At 38.4% G+C, this 14,060-nt stretch overlaps 1 pseudogene across 1 annotated transcript in view; it reads left to right on the top strand.

Annotated features, from left to right (window-relative positions):
* The window catches only part of LOC309821791, a 65,105-nt pseudogene extending 61,780 nt beyond the window's left edge, over positions 1 to 3,325 (top strand). The window contains exon 6 of the transcript in view: positions 2,837 to 3,325. The product of the transcript in view is annotated as an uncharacterized misc_RNA (transcript). The remainder of the gene's footprint in view (positions 1 to 2,836) is intronic.
* Positions 3,326 to 14,060: the final 10,735 nt, after the last annotated feature.

The raw sequence follows: 14,060 nt of genomic DNA, 5'->3' as shown, positions 1-14,060 counted from the left end.
AGTGCTGCCTAAATAAATAAATAAATAAATAAATAAATAAATAAAATATTAAAAAAAAAAAAAACCCTTAAGAGGAAGGGAACTTCAGTCGATGAGACCACCTATCTCTGACGAAAAACCTTCTGTAAGGTCCTCTTTGTTGGAAATCTAGTCAGCTGGCTCAGAAATCAACAAGATAGACTTCAAGATCAACTGGTTGGAGACCTGATACTTCATGAAAATAAATGAGTACATCATTGAGGACAGATTATTTCTATTTACCTCAAGGTCATTGTGGACAAAGAATCCATTCATTCCTTCTCACCAGTAAAATTCATTTATTTTTTATCACCTTTCTTATGTCCAAAATGTCTACATTAGTCTTCTCTTATTTATTCTCTTTTTTTCCATAGGGAAAAACTAGTTAGTCCAATGCACATGTAAACTACTATATTAGAAGAGCAAATAAGCCTAGTCCTTTGGTGCCTGGGGAACTCCTCAGTGAATCCCTTGCTGTCACCATCTTGGGTAACTCTCTGGTGCTGCTTCCAAGGACCAAAGAGAGGGAGATTTTTTTTTTTTTTTTGGCTGCGTTGGGTCTTCGTTGCTGCCTGCAGGCTTTCTCTAGTTGCAGTGAGTGGAGGGTTACTCTTCGTTGTGGTGCACGGGCTTCTCATTGTGGTGGCTCCTCTTGTTTTGGAGCACAGGCTCTAAGCACGCAGGCTTCAGTAGTTGTGGCTTGCAGGCTCTAGAGCACAGGCTCAGTAGTTGTGGCACACGGGCTTAGTTGCTCCATGGCATGTGGGATCTTCCCAGACCAGTGCTCGAACCCATGTCCCCTGCATTGGTAGGCGGGTTCTTAACCACTGCGCCACCAGGGAAGTGCCGAGAGGGAGATTTTTGCCTTCAAGTCCTGCACCTTTTGGTTCATGTCCTCTCGCATCCCTTTTTTCTTTTTCTCTAGCTTATTCCAACTGCTGTGCTTTTCTTGTAAATATGTCATATCTGAATTGTCAAAAAATTACTTTGAATACTAACTGCTGTGGTCCACAACACAGAGATCAAAAGCACAGATTTACTAATGCCATTTGCAGCAATGTGGTTGGACCTAGAGATTATCACACTAAGTGATGTAAGTCAGACAGAGAAAGACAAATACCATATGATATCACTTATAAGTGGAATCTAAAAAACAGTACAAATGAACTTATTTACAAAACAAAAACAGACTCACAGACAGAAAACAAACTTATGGTTACCAAAGGGGAAGGAGGGAAGGGATAAATTGGGAGTATGGGATTAGTAGATACAAACTACCATATAAAATAAACAACAAGAATTTGCTGTAGAGCACAGGGAATCGTATTCCATATCTTATAATAAACTATAATGTAAAAAATAAAAAAGAATATAAATATATACATATATATGTATAACCAAACTGCTTTGCTGTACACTTGAAACTAACACAATATTGTAAAGCAACTATACTTTAATTAAAAAATAAACAAAAGAGCACAGATTTACTAGAGTATAAAGGAGATAGGGGACGTAAACCACATACACCAGAGTAAATCATTGGCGCGATCTAAAGAATTCAGTAATCTTTGTTGTCCTTGTTAGTGCATGTTGCTTCTCCCCGCACCTCCAAGCCCAGAAAAAATTCAACTCCAAATTTAATAAATATTTTTATTTTTGCATTCTTACAGACTGTTGAAAAAGTCATTCCTCTCTAGGTCCTTCACTTCCTTGGTCTCAAATCATCACTGTGCTCTGTGATGATCCGCTAAAAACTCAAAGATGGAAGATATCAGTAGACTGCAATATTTGGGGCAGGCTTTGCCTACCTAATCATTAATATTTCAGCTTGGTAAAATCAGAATATGTGTAAATTCATAGGGAACGCCCTATGGATAAGAGAGTAAGTGTCAACAAAGGCAGAGAGGTAGAAACACCTTAGACACGTCTTGGACATAGCAGTCCCAGGGTCACACAGAAAATCTCATTCTTTTCACTGAAACTGCCTACCCATGACAGTGGTGCTACTTTTTCTTTACTCAGAAATGGCCACTGAGTAAACCAGAGTGGGCCTGACCCAAGGGCAGCAACTCCACAGTCTTGACTCATGGGGTGGCCCAATTCAAAGGACTCTTCCTACTGGAGCAGTGGAAATTAGTCCAATCCGACTATCTCCCTCCAAACTTTTTATGTGTGTGTGTGGTACGCGGGTTTCTCACCGTTGTGGCCTCTCCCGTTGCAGAGCACAGGCTCTGGACGCGCAGGCTCAGCAGCCATGGCTCACGGGTCCAGGCGCTCCGCGGCACGTGGGATCTTCCCGGACCGGGGCACGAACCCGTGTTCCCTGCATCCGCAGGCAGACTGTCAACCACTGCGCCACCAGGGAAGCCCTCCCTCCAGAATTTATACTGGAGAATGCAGAGAAGATTGAACAGGGGGGAGAAAAATAGAGAGCAATCACCCAGAAAGACATCAGAAAACAAAGTCTAGGTCCTTGGTATTTACAGTAAACCCCTTTTATCTTAAGATTACCTGAATGAATCTCCTCCTTACAACAACAAAAAGCCTAGTGCAATATATTTTAGGAATAGGCAATACACAGGTCTACCCTGATGAAGAGTTTATCCAGGGGACAGCAAAAGATAAATTCAGAACAGTAGATTAAGGTCTTCACTTGTGAAGAACTTTGAATACTAGCTATATTTTTCTTTCTTTTTTATGTAATCTTACTTTCACTTTGCCATTGCACATTCGGCAAAACTTTAAAAAAAAAAACAGAAGAGTGCCTACCAGTCAAGACTGAAATAAATTAATTTGCAAGAGATATATGTGACTTGAGGAGTCAGTCACCTCAAGCCGGGCGAGCACTGTGGGCCGAGCAGGGGCAGCGGGGCAGTGGGAGTGCAGACTGAAAAAACGCAGACCACCGGGGCACTACTCACTCCTCCTGCTCTGATCTGCTCTTGTACTAGGGGTCTGATCAGGCCTGTGTCTGCCTCCTTCCTGAGGAGGCCAGAGGTCCCATCTGAACAGCCTTCCTACAGCAGAGTCCCACTCCCCGTGGCCAGGCGGGAGTTCCGGATCAGTGTTGTCTCCCAGGACCCTGACACAGCGGCCAAGTTTATCGGCGCTGGAGCCGCCACAGTTGGTGTGTCTGGTTCAGGGGCCAGCACTGGCACAGTGTTTGGCAGCTAGATCATTGGCTATGCCAGGAACCCATCTCTGAAGCAGCAGCTCTTCTCCTACGCCATTCTGGGCTTTGCCCTGGTCTGAGTCTATGGGGCTCTTCTGTTTGATGGTCACCTTCCTCATCCTCTTTGCCATGTGAGGCTCCATGAAGGTCACCTACCCACACCTGATGCTTCGACTCCAGGCCATGCCCAGTGCTAGAGTGTGCTAAGAGAGAGATGTGACTTGAATAGCATAAATAACAATGTTTGATTTTATATCTATTTGTCACAGATAACCAAAGGTATTTAAAAATCTAGTAGTGTGTTGACATAATAAGATGCTCTCTAAATCTTTTTTTCACACACAAAAAAGATGTATATCTCCCACTAAGATCAGGTATATGGAAAGGACATTCCCCTCTCACCACTTCTTTGCAGCATTATAATGGAAGTCCTTGTTAATGCAGTAAGGCAAGAAAAGGAAATAGAAGGTACACAGGCAGATTGGGAAGGAAGACATAAAACTGTCTTTGTTTGCAGATGACATGATCATCTATGTGAAAAACCAAAAGGATCAAACAAACTACTAAAGCTAATAAGTAATTATAGCAAGGTTGCAGGATACAAAGTTAATATATAAAAGTCAATTGTTTTCTACGTACTAACAATGAACAAGTGGAATTTGAAATTCAAAACACAATAACATTTGCATTACATCAAAAAATACTTAGGTATAATTCTAACAAAATAAGATCTATATGAGCAAACCTCTGATTAATGAAATAAAAGAACTAAATCAATGGGGAGATACTGCATCTTCATGGATAGGGAGACTCAATATTGTCAGGATGTCAGTTCTTCCCAACTTGATCAACTGATTCAATGCAATCCCAGTCAAGATCCTAGCAAGTTATTTTATGGATACAGACAAGCTGATTCTAAAGTTTGGGGACTTCCTTGGCGGTCCAGTGGTTAAGACTTCACCTTCCAATGCAGAGGGTGTCGGTTTGATTCCTGTTCGAGGAGCTAAGATCCCACATGCCTTGCAACAAAAGAAACTAAAAATATAGAAAACAAAAGCAATATGGTAACAAAGTCAATAAAGACTTTAAAAATGGTCCACATCAAAAAAATATTTAAAAAAAAATAATAAATAAAGTTTGTACGCAGAGGCAAAAGACCCAGAGTAGCCAACACAATATTGAAGTAGAATAACAAAGCTGGAGGACTGATGCTACTCAACTTCAAGACTTACTATAAAGTGGCAGTGATCAAGACAGTATAGTATTGGTGAAAGAACAGATAAATAGATCAATGGAACAGAACAGAGATCACAGAAATAAACTCGCATAAATATAGTCAACTGATCTTTGACAAAGGAGCAAAGGCAATACAATGGAACAAAGGTAGTCTCTTCAACAAATGGTGCTGCAATAACTGGACATCCACGTGCAAAAAAATGAATCTAGACATAGACCTTACATCTTCCCAAAAGTTAACTAAAAGTGGATCATAGGCCTAAATGTGAAATGCAAGAACTATAAAGCTCCAAGAAGATAAACTCCCAGATAACCTTGGGAACAACACCACCAAAGGCATGATCCATGAAAGAAATAATTGATAAGCTAGACCTCATTAAAATTAAAACATCTGCTCTGCAAAAGACAATGTCAAGAGAATTAGAAGACAGGCCACAGACTGGAAAAAAATATTTGTAAAAGACACATCTGAAAAAGGATTGTTATCCAAAATATACAAAGAACTTTTAAAACTCAATAATAAGAAAACAACCATATTAAAAAATAGGCCAAAGGCCTTAACAGACATCTCACCAAAGAAGATATACAGATGGCAAATAAGCATGTGAAAAGATGCTCTACAACATACGTCACCAAGGGAATGCAAATTAAAACAATGGGATACCACAACACACCTATCAGATTGGCCAACATCAAACACTGGCAAGGATGTATAGCAACAGCAACTCTCATTCATTTCTGACAGAAATGCGAAATGGTACAGCCACTTTGGAAGACAGTTTGGCAACTGTCTTAAAAAATTAAACATATTCTTATCCTACAATCCAGTAATCGTGCTCCTTTGTATTTACCCAAAGGAGTTGAAAACATGTCCACACAAAAACGTGCACACAGATGTTTATAGAACCTTTATTCATAATTGCCAAAACTTAGAAGCAACCAATATGTCCTTCAGTAGAGGAATGGATAAACTCTGGTACATCCAGACAATGGAATGTTACTTAGCACTAAAAAGAAATGAGTTATCAAGCTATGAAAAGACATGGAGGAAACTTAAATGCATATTTCTAAGTAAAAGAAGCCAATCTGAGAAAGCTACATATTGTATGATTCCAACTATATGACATTCTGGGAAAGGCAGAAATATGGAAACAATGAAAAGATCAGCAGTTGCTAGAAATGGGGGTGGGGGTGAAGAGACAGAGCATAGAAGGGTTTTAGAACAGTGAAAATACTCTGTATGATATTATAATGACATATTATTATATGTCATTATGCATTTGTCCAAACTCATAGAATTAGAACATATAACACAGTGAACCCTAAAGTAAGCTATGGACTTTAGGTAATAACGATGTGTCAATGGAAATTCATCCTTGGTAACAAATGTACCAATCTGGTGAGTGATGTTAATTATGGGGGAGGTGGGAATTCTCTGGTTGGCCAGTGGTTAGGACTCGGTGCTCTCACTGCCGAGGGCCCAGGTTCAATCCCTGGTCGGGGAAATAAGATCCCACAAGCCACACGGTGTAGTCAAAAAAAAAAAAAAATTATGGGGGAGGCTGTGCACGTGTTGAGGCAAAGGGTATATGGAAAACCTCTGTACCTTCCTATCAATTTTGTTGTGAATCCAAAACTGCTCTAAAAAATAAACCTTTAAAAAAAAGATGTACATCTACATCCAAATCTCATATTGCCATATTTTCTTACACACAGTGAAGAATGGATTTTGCAAGCCAAAATATTTTGGTCAACATTGTAAAAAATTTATAGGCTATCTCAAAATAAGATTGATTTTTCTTGTAGTTGAATTTAAATATTACAGGCTTTATGGTTCCAATTGGTAATGCATAATAACTGGGTCTGCTTTATAACGATTTTTTAAAGCAAAGCATAAATAGCAAGAAAGTTTAAAGGAGTAAGATGCTAAAATGTTCTTTCCTGTGTCTAGTAGTATGCTTTAAAAATTTTTTAACTATAATTCTTTAATTGAAATATCTTCTTTGACTCTGTCTGAAGTGAAGGCAGCTGAAACCTTTTAATATTCAGAGAATAAAAAAAGCAAGTATCCAGTTTTCCAAGATAATCTCAACTAAGAATCTACCTACAGTGCAGGAACATTAACTACTAAGCATTGCTAACGTGGGAAAAAGAGAAAAGCTTACAGTTAAAAAAACAACACCGACTGGTAACGATTTATTTTCCAAAGTCATTCCAGCACCTCTTACCTCTTTCTACAAATGTGTGTACCAAGAGCACAAGGGCCACGCAGCTTGGCAAAGAAGATTCACCTTGGTATGCCTAGTGTTCATTACTGAAGCTCAGGCTTCCCTGTAACTTTTCAGGTTTTATGTAAGCAAGGGTCACTAATTCCAAGGGCCTCAAAAGGTCACCAGAAAGGCTAAAGATATATTAGGTATCAAGGAGAGGTAGCAAAATAAGCGTGAGAGAGTGGGCAGTAAAAATGGATAAATACTCCCACCAACGATCCAGATGTACAAACTCTTCCATCATTTACAACCACAGGCCACCATAGACTCTTTCTTTCTTCTTTCTTTATGGCTGCACTGGGTCTTTGTTGCTGCGCACTGGCTTTCTCTAGTTGCGGTGAGCAGGGGGCTACTCTTTGTTGCAGTGCGCAGGCTCCTCATTGCAGTGGCGTCTCTTGTTGCGGAGCACGGGTTCTAGGCATACTGGCTTCAGTAGTTGGGGCACACGGGCTCAGTAGTTGTGGCTCGCAGGCTCTAGAGCACAGGCTCAGTAGCTGTGGTGCACAGGCTTAGTTGCCCCACAACATGTGGAATCTTCCCAGACCAGGGCTCGAACCCGAGTCCCCTGCATTGGCAGGCGGATTCTTTAACCACTGCGCCACCAGGGAAGTCCCCCACAGCCCATAGACTCTTGAAGATAGATTTCTCTCAAGAGCAAGCAGCTGTTTCACCAAAGCTACACTGAGGTTATTTCTATAAGATAATATATTATTTTGTGAAGACTCCCTCTCTCCTATTTCTGGTTCTTTCCCTCTTTTTTATGTTATTGGCCACAGTATCAAACTGAGTAAAATTTTCCAGCTCAACCACATTATCTGCTTTGTCTATCCACACACTCTTAAAGCTGCTCTTAAGGGGGGCTATATTTTTCTGTGAGAACAGATGAAATACAGCCTGTCATGACAATCAGTGCGAACCATCTGGAATATTTTCAGGAAAGACCAAATAAAATCCAATCAAATACGTTTGAGAAGCAACAGAAGTCTAAGGTGGTGTTTTTATCCACTAATTGTGAAGTTTATAAATTGCCATTGTTGATAGGTGTTTATCCTTCGAACACACTCATACGACTATGCCCTATATATTTGTAGGAGAGTGCTTGTCATAACAAAAGACTAGAAACAGCCTAAATGTCTATCAGTAGGGAGCTGGTTAAATAAATTAGTCTACCCAATACAATGAATGGATACTATGCAGCTAATGAAAAGGAATGAGGTAGCCCAATATTTGTGAGATGGAAAGCCCACCAAAGAATAATAAGTGACACTGAAAACAAGTTAAAATGAAAAGTTTAGCTTTAGTCCATGTATTTTGTTTTTGTTTTTGTTTTTTGCGGTACGGGGGCCTCTCACTGTTGTGGCCTCTCCCGTTAGGCTCCGGACGCGCGGGCTCAGTGGCCATGACTCACGGGCCCAGTCGCTCGGCGGCATGTGGGATCTTCCCGGACCGGGGCATGAACCCGTGTCCCCTGCATCGGCAGGCGGACTCTCCACTGCGCCACCAGGGAAGCCCAAGTTCATGTATTTTCAATTGTGTACTATGCCAGAGTATGAGTATACCACAACATATTTATAAAACATATCAACATAAATGTATCTCATAAACATAAATTGAGGGCAAAATGCAAATTGCTAAAATACTAACAATATTATATCATTTATATGACATTTTAAAACATGAGAAACAATTCTACCTACTGTTAGGGACACATATATATGAATTAAGAGTACAAAGAAATGCACGGGGATTAGGAGGGACAATATAATTGGGACAAGGTATTGGGTTAAACCACATGATAGTGCCAATGTTCCACCATTTTTGACCTACAGAAACAACAATGTCATATATGGTTCAACCTCACATGTAAGTGGTCTTTGACTATGTTAAGTAGGTTTTACTTTTTAAGCTAAGAGGAAGATACACATGGGTTCATAGGAACCCATGTGGATCCACCATTATTTAGCTCTATGACCCAAGACAAGTTATTTAACCTAATTTCTTTATCTGTAAAATGGGGATAATAATGAAACATATCTCACAGGGGTACCATGAAAATCAAATAAGTGAACATATATTAAGCACTTAAACAGTACCTGGCACATGGGTAAGCACTATTTGATTCAGCTACTATTATATCCTATAGCCTTTTGTACAGCTGTAATATTTCATGAAAATTTATTTTTTTCACTTATTATTATGGAAAACTGTAAATATAAACAAAAGCAAGGAGACTAGTATAATAAGCCCAAATGTACCAATCACTTTGCTTTAATAATTAGCAAAGCATGGCCAATGTTTCACTTCTACCCCCATTCCCAGAAACGCACATTAGATTATTTTGAAGGGAATCCTAGATTTCATCCATAGATACATTTTTATGTCTTTAAAACATAAGGATTTCTAGAAACATAACCAAAAATACCATTACCACATTTTAAGAATTAACGATTCCTTAATATTATCAAACATCTAGTCACTGCTTCAATTTCCTTGCTTGTCTCATAAATACTTAAGTAAATTTTGTTTTGCAGTATTTATAAGTACACAGCTTGCTGAATTTTTACAAAGTGAACATTCCCATGTAACCAGCCAGCACTTGGAAGAAGAAATAGAATGTTGAGTTTTCCATCTTTTTGTGTGTTTTTTACAAATGTTTTCAAATCAGGATCCAAATAGGGTTATATCTTACAAATGGTTGACAGTCTCTTTCACAGTAATTTTTCATTTTTAAATTAACATTACAGTGATGAATGATATGAGCCTATTTCTACTTTTTAGACAATTTAGGTGCTTTTCATTATTTCTAAAAGAAAATATAGAATACTGTTTGTTACCACTGGCAGTGAGAATGGAAGTCAGAAATATGCCAGGGTAGTCTTTCAAGGCATTACCAACAAACAGCATTTTTAGAAAGGAAATACCACTGAAAATTAAAAACAGATTCAACTATGGTCATTAAAGTATAGCAAACAGCCAGAGATCTATTCTCCAGCTAACTCAACATAGAGATTCGCTTTTAGAATTTACTTGTATTTTTCATTATCATAATTGTATTCTACCTTAACTACTGTGCTTCCTTACTTGGGTTTCCAGCCCTGAGTCGAAATGAAATGAAAGTGTCTCAATGGTGCGCCGGTAATAGAATTTGAAAATCTTTATTCTGAGATATTGTAGTTTTGCAACCCTTAATGGCATTGTCCTTGACTGGAGATGCACAAGCAAATTCATTTCCTGCCAGCCTCTCTGAGGCTAATGGGCCTTCCAACTGCAGAGTTTTCACTGACTTCTAATGACTGGGTGCAGCAGAGAGGGGCCTCTGGGAGCAGGATGCTGTCTTCTGGCAGAGTTCCTGGGAGAAAGAAAACCTTGAAAGATGCACTGCAATAAATCCCTTGTTCTGGGAAAACAGAAAGTCAAGTTCTACCATAAATTTTTTATTTTCCTCCATAATCCGATTTTAAGATTATGTTCAGGTGAAAGCAAGAGAAGATTGTCTGATAAAATAATTGTGAAAAGGTCTGAAATGAAAATATGTATAAATGCTTATGTAAAACAGTCATGTAGAGTATTTCACTCTCCAAGACTTTGAGAAAAATGCTAAATCTGGTGATAAAATCTGAGACTGTCTCTCATACATTTGTAAAATTAAGATAATTATGTGAGTAAATGAGAAGAAAATGAGCAATCTATATACTACTATACTGCATTGTCAGTAAGAATAAGGTGACTGAGTTTTAAAGAAAATGCAGAATTATCAAAAAAAATCACTTACTTATTCCACATTTATATTATAAGATGTGTGTAGCTATTGAAAATACACCAGAACCTCACCCAGAGAGTGTTTCCACAGTCCGAGAAGACAGCATTCATAAATGGAAGCTGCATATCACACAAACTGAATGGTGATGTAGAAACCTTGCACAGAAGCAGGCTTTCATTTCTGACCACTTTGGTACAAACTAGATTTCCCTAGAGGTTCAATTTGATGTAAAGAACAGGCAATTTAAGCTAACTCAGCAAGTCAGAAATCAGTGGTAATAATACGTGGTAAGTGCCGGAAAAAGGTGATGTTGAGAAGTTGGAAGCTGTTATAAATTCAATTTCCCCCTACAAAAGAAAAATGAGCAAAGCAACAAATGCAGCTCCAGGCAATGGCGTGCGGGATGGTTATCTGATAGTCAAGCCACTCTCTCATCATGCTCCCACCCCCCAAACACAAACAAGAATAATTTAGCTAGCCAATCCTGTTGCAGTCTGGCATCAGTTCTCAAAGATTTGGTTCCATGACATAGTTATTGCAAGGGGGTAAGCAAGGTACAGGGACCTGCTTTCAGAGGAAAGGAACCTACCGACCTCTCAAGGAAAGGAACTGTGTGTTCTATTTACCCTTGTCTTCCCAGCGCTTAGCACTACCAGGTCTCATTGTATCCTCCACAGATGTTTGTTGACATTGCAGTTGGTTGGAAGTCATAATATTTCAGGATTTGTGTTCATCCAGACCTTGAAGTAGCACAGTAAAGAAGAAATCAGCTATGTGTATGAAACTGCTTTTAAAAGGATACATTATTTCATGAATAAGTTAAATTTTGTCAGCACCCTGCTACTTCAAGGTCTGGCTAGAATAATTATTATCCTGATTTACAAAAGCTGTTTAAGACTACCTGGGACTTCACTAAAAAAACCAAGATAGGTAACAAAGATGGGGCTCAAACTCTGGTATACTATATCCAGTGTGATTTTCTCCATACCTCATCTGTTGAGCTATCAAATACCAACAACCACAGAAAAGAGAAGGGCGGGTGACAGCCACCCTGATTGGCTCTTCAAAGTCTTACTGTTATTATCAGCAGGACCCTGGTCTTGTTTGTAGCCAGCACAGAGATCAACTGTCTTGACAATCCCAGAATCAGCTGTAGCTGTAGCCCCAGGGCCAGCATAGACTGTTTTCACTACATTCTGATGAGTGTTGGAGATTGGGAATATTCGTCTGGAAGTAATAAGCAAGATCAGAAGTGACTGGAGGCAGGTAGAGCAGTTAAAGGACCACAAGAATAGCCCTAGAATAAGAGACTCTCTTAAGTAATATAAAAGGAAAAGAAATATACATCAAAAGCTGAAACACAGATAGATAATAGGTGGGTAGATATATATCTGATAGATATCAGATACATACATATAAATTAGAATGTCTTAATTCTGAACTATATATCTTTACACATCTAATGTTTCTGAAATAGGGATGCATTTTATAATCAACGTGCATATTTAACACAACGGTCTTTTTTTCCTAACACTACAGAAGGGAAGAAATGTACATGTAATTTCTACTGCCTAACGACTTCTTTCCTTTCATTTGGAACTGTAGATCAGAGAGTGGTTGATCAATAAACTAAATTTGATTATCATTTATACTCTTTTTATATTTTTGCCTTACTACATATGATCTCTCTGAGACCAGAGGCCCCATTTTACTTATCTCTATAATTTCCCATAACACCTAATATTTCTTGATACACAGAGTTTAATACATATTTGCTAATGGGTATTGTTAAAAGTTACACACATACAATTAGCAAAAAAAGTCTCAAGCAGGTGATTCATGTCCAACAAAATGAAAGAAGTTGAGGAAAATAAAACTGATGAGCATATTTAAGCACTAGATACATCCATTAACTCAGATGAGATATCATCTAAATATCTAAACAGCAAGGAGAATGTTGCCAAAAATTAATTTGTTTATGACATTTTAGTAGAAATTCTCTATCATACAAAAAAGAACATTAATTTTTACCTCACTGTATTTTGATTAGAATAAATTTTAAAAAGGAAACAACTGGAGGCAATAGTTAAATTATAATACAACCATAAACTAGAATGCAGTGCTGCCAATAAAAAATGAGGTTTCCAAAAGATACTTAATGACCACATTATAATATTTAGTGGAAAAAAGCATGATATAAAATTAAATCAATTATTTGATTTAAGTTTTTAAAATACTGATGGAGTTCAGAGCATGCTGCCCCCAAATATGGCTCCATGACATATTGAATACTTTAAGCTAAAGGAATTTGAGAAATGACAGATACGGAAAGGACTCTCAGACCTACCCCATCTCCCCTGAAACAGGTGATAAGACCATCACGTGAGAGGTGCCATCCTTATACCTGGAAGAAAGTAGCGTCCTTATCTCTGAAGACAGAGGAGCACCAAGAAGAATCCCAATAAACAGGGCTTGCTAAGTTTCCCCCAGTTTACTACCCTTAGCTCATACTTCTTTGTCCATAACTATCCACTCTTCATCAAATCTAGAATAAAAACACTCAGGTTTAAACTGTTTCTTCAGGTCTTCATTCCCTTATGAAGGCTCCCAAGTCACATAAAACTTAAATAAATGTGGTTGCTTTCCTCTTGGTAATTTATCTTCTGTCAGTCCAATTTATAGGGCCCCAGCCAGAGAACCTAAGAGTGTAGTAAAAAGAAAAAAAAAGAAATTTTCTTCCCCTACAAAATATATAAGACTAGAAAGAAATATACCTAAATCTTCATAGTGGTTTTATTTCTCAAATATGAAACTACAGATATTTTAAAAAACTAATTTCTATAATTTCCAATATTTTTATCAGCAGGGCTTTTAAAACGTTTACCTTAATGAGCAAGTTCCCCACAGTGTGATTTTGTTCATTTGAGTCTTCTATGTGCATACTGCTGGCCAGCTGTAGCTTACCCCTCAGCACAAGACTGTGTATAGAAACGACTCAACCCAATTAACAAAAATATACTACCCCAACCTTTACTGAGTTATTGTCACCAATATTATTTTTATTTTCCTCCTAATAAGAAAATTAAAATCTATTTCAATTTTTAGAAGCAACTCACATGAAATCTCAGATTATAAACTGGGTCAGACTTTTCTATTCCAGGAATGGGTTAAACCGATCAGTTAATGAAAGGACTAGCTACTGAGACCTGTAGGAAATGGATGACACCCAAATGAAAGCCATTCAGGGATTAAACAGAGTGAGAGGGATTCCTCGAAAAAGACCAGATTTCTGGGATTCACAGCATCCTCTCTTTCTCCAGGTTCTCCTCTGATCCTTCTTATCTAACTGTATACCTGAAATGTGCATATTTTATGTGCAAATATATGTGCGTAATGTACACATTTAATGTACAGTTATTTTTCTTACTAAGTAAGGGAACACTAAGACATATCTATAAGTAGCTCTCACTAGCTCCTCTTCCTTCACTTCCTCCTTAAGCTGGGCACTGCCCCAATTCCCACCCTCAGACCTCTTCTTTCACTACATGTTTCCTTAGGCTGATGCGTCTCAAAGTGTGCTTCCAGACCAGCAGCATAAGCACGA

Source organism: Grampus griseus, assembly GCF_964374135.1.
Source record: "Grampus griseus genome assembly, chromosome: 4".
NCBI lineage: Eukaryota > Metazoa > Chordata > Mammalia > Artiodactyla > Delphinidae > Grampus > Grampus griseus.
Note: the sequence above shows the minus strand (reverse complement) of the source record. Positions and strands in the feature narration are given on the sequence as shown.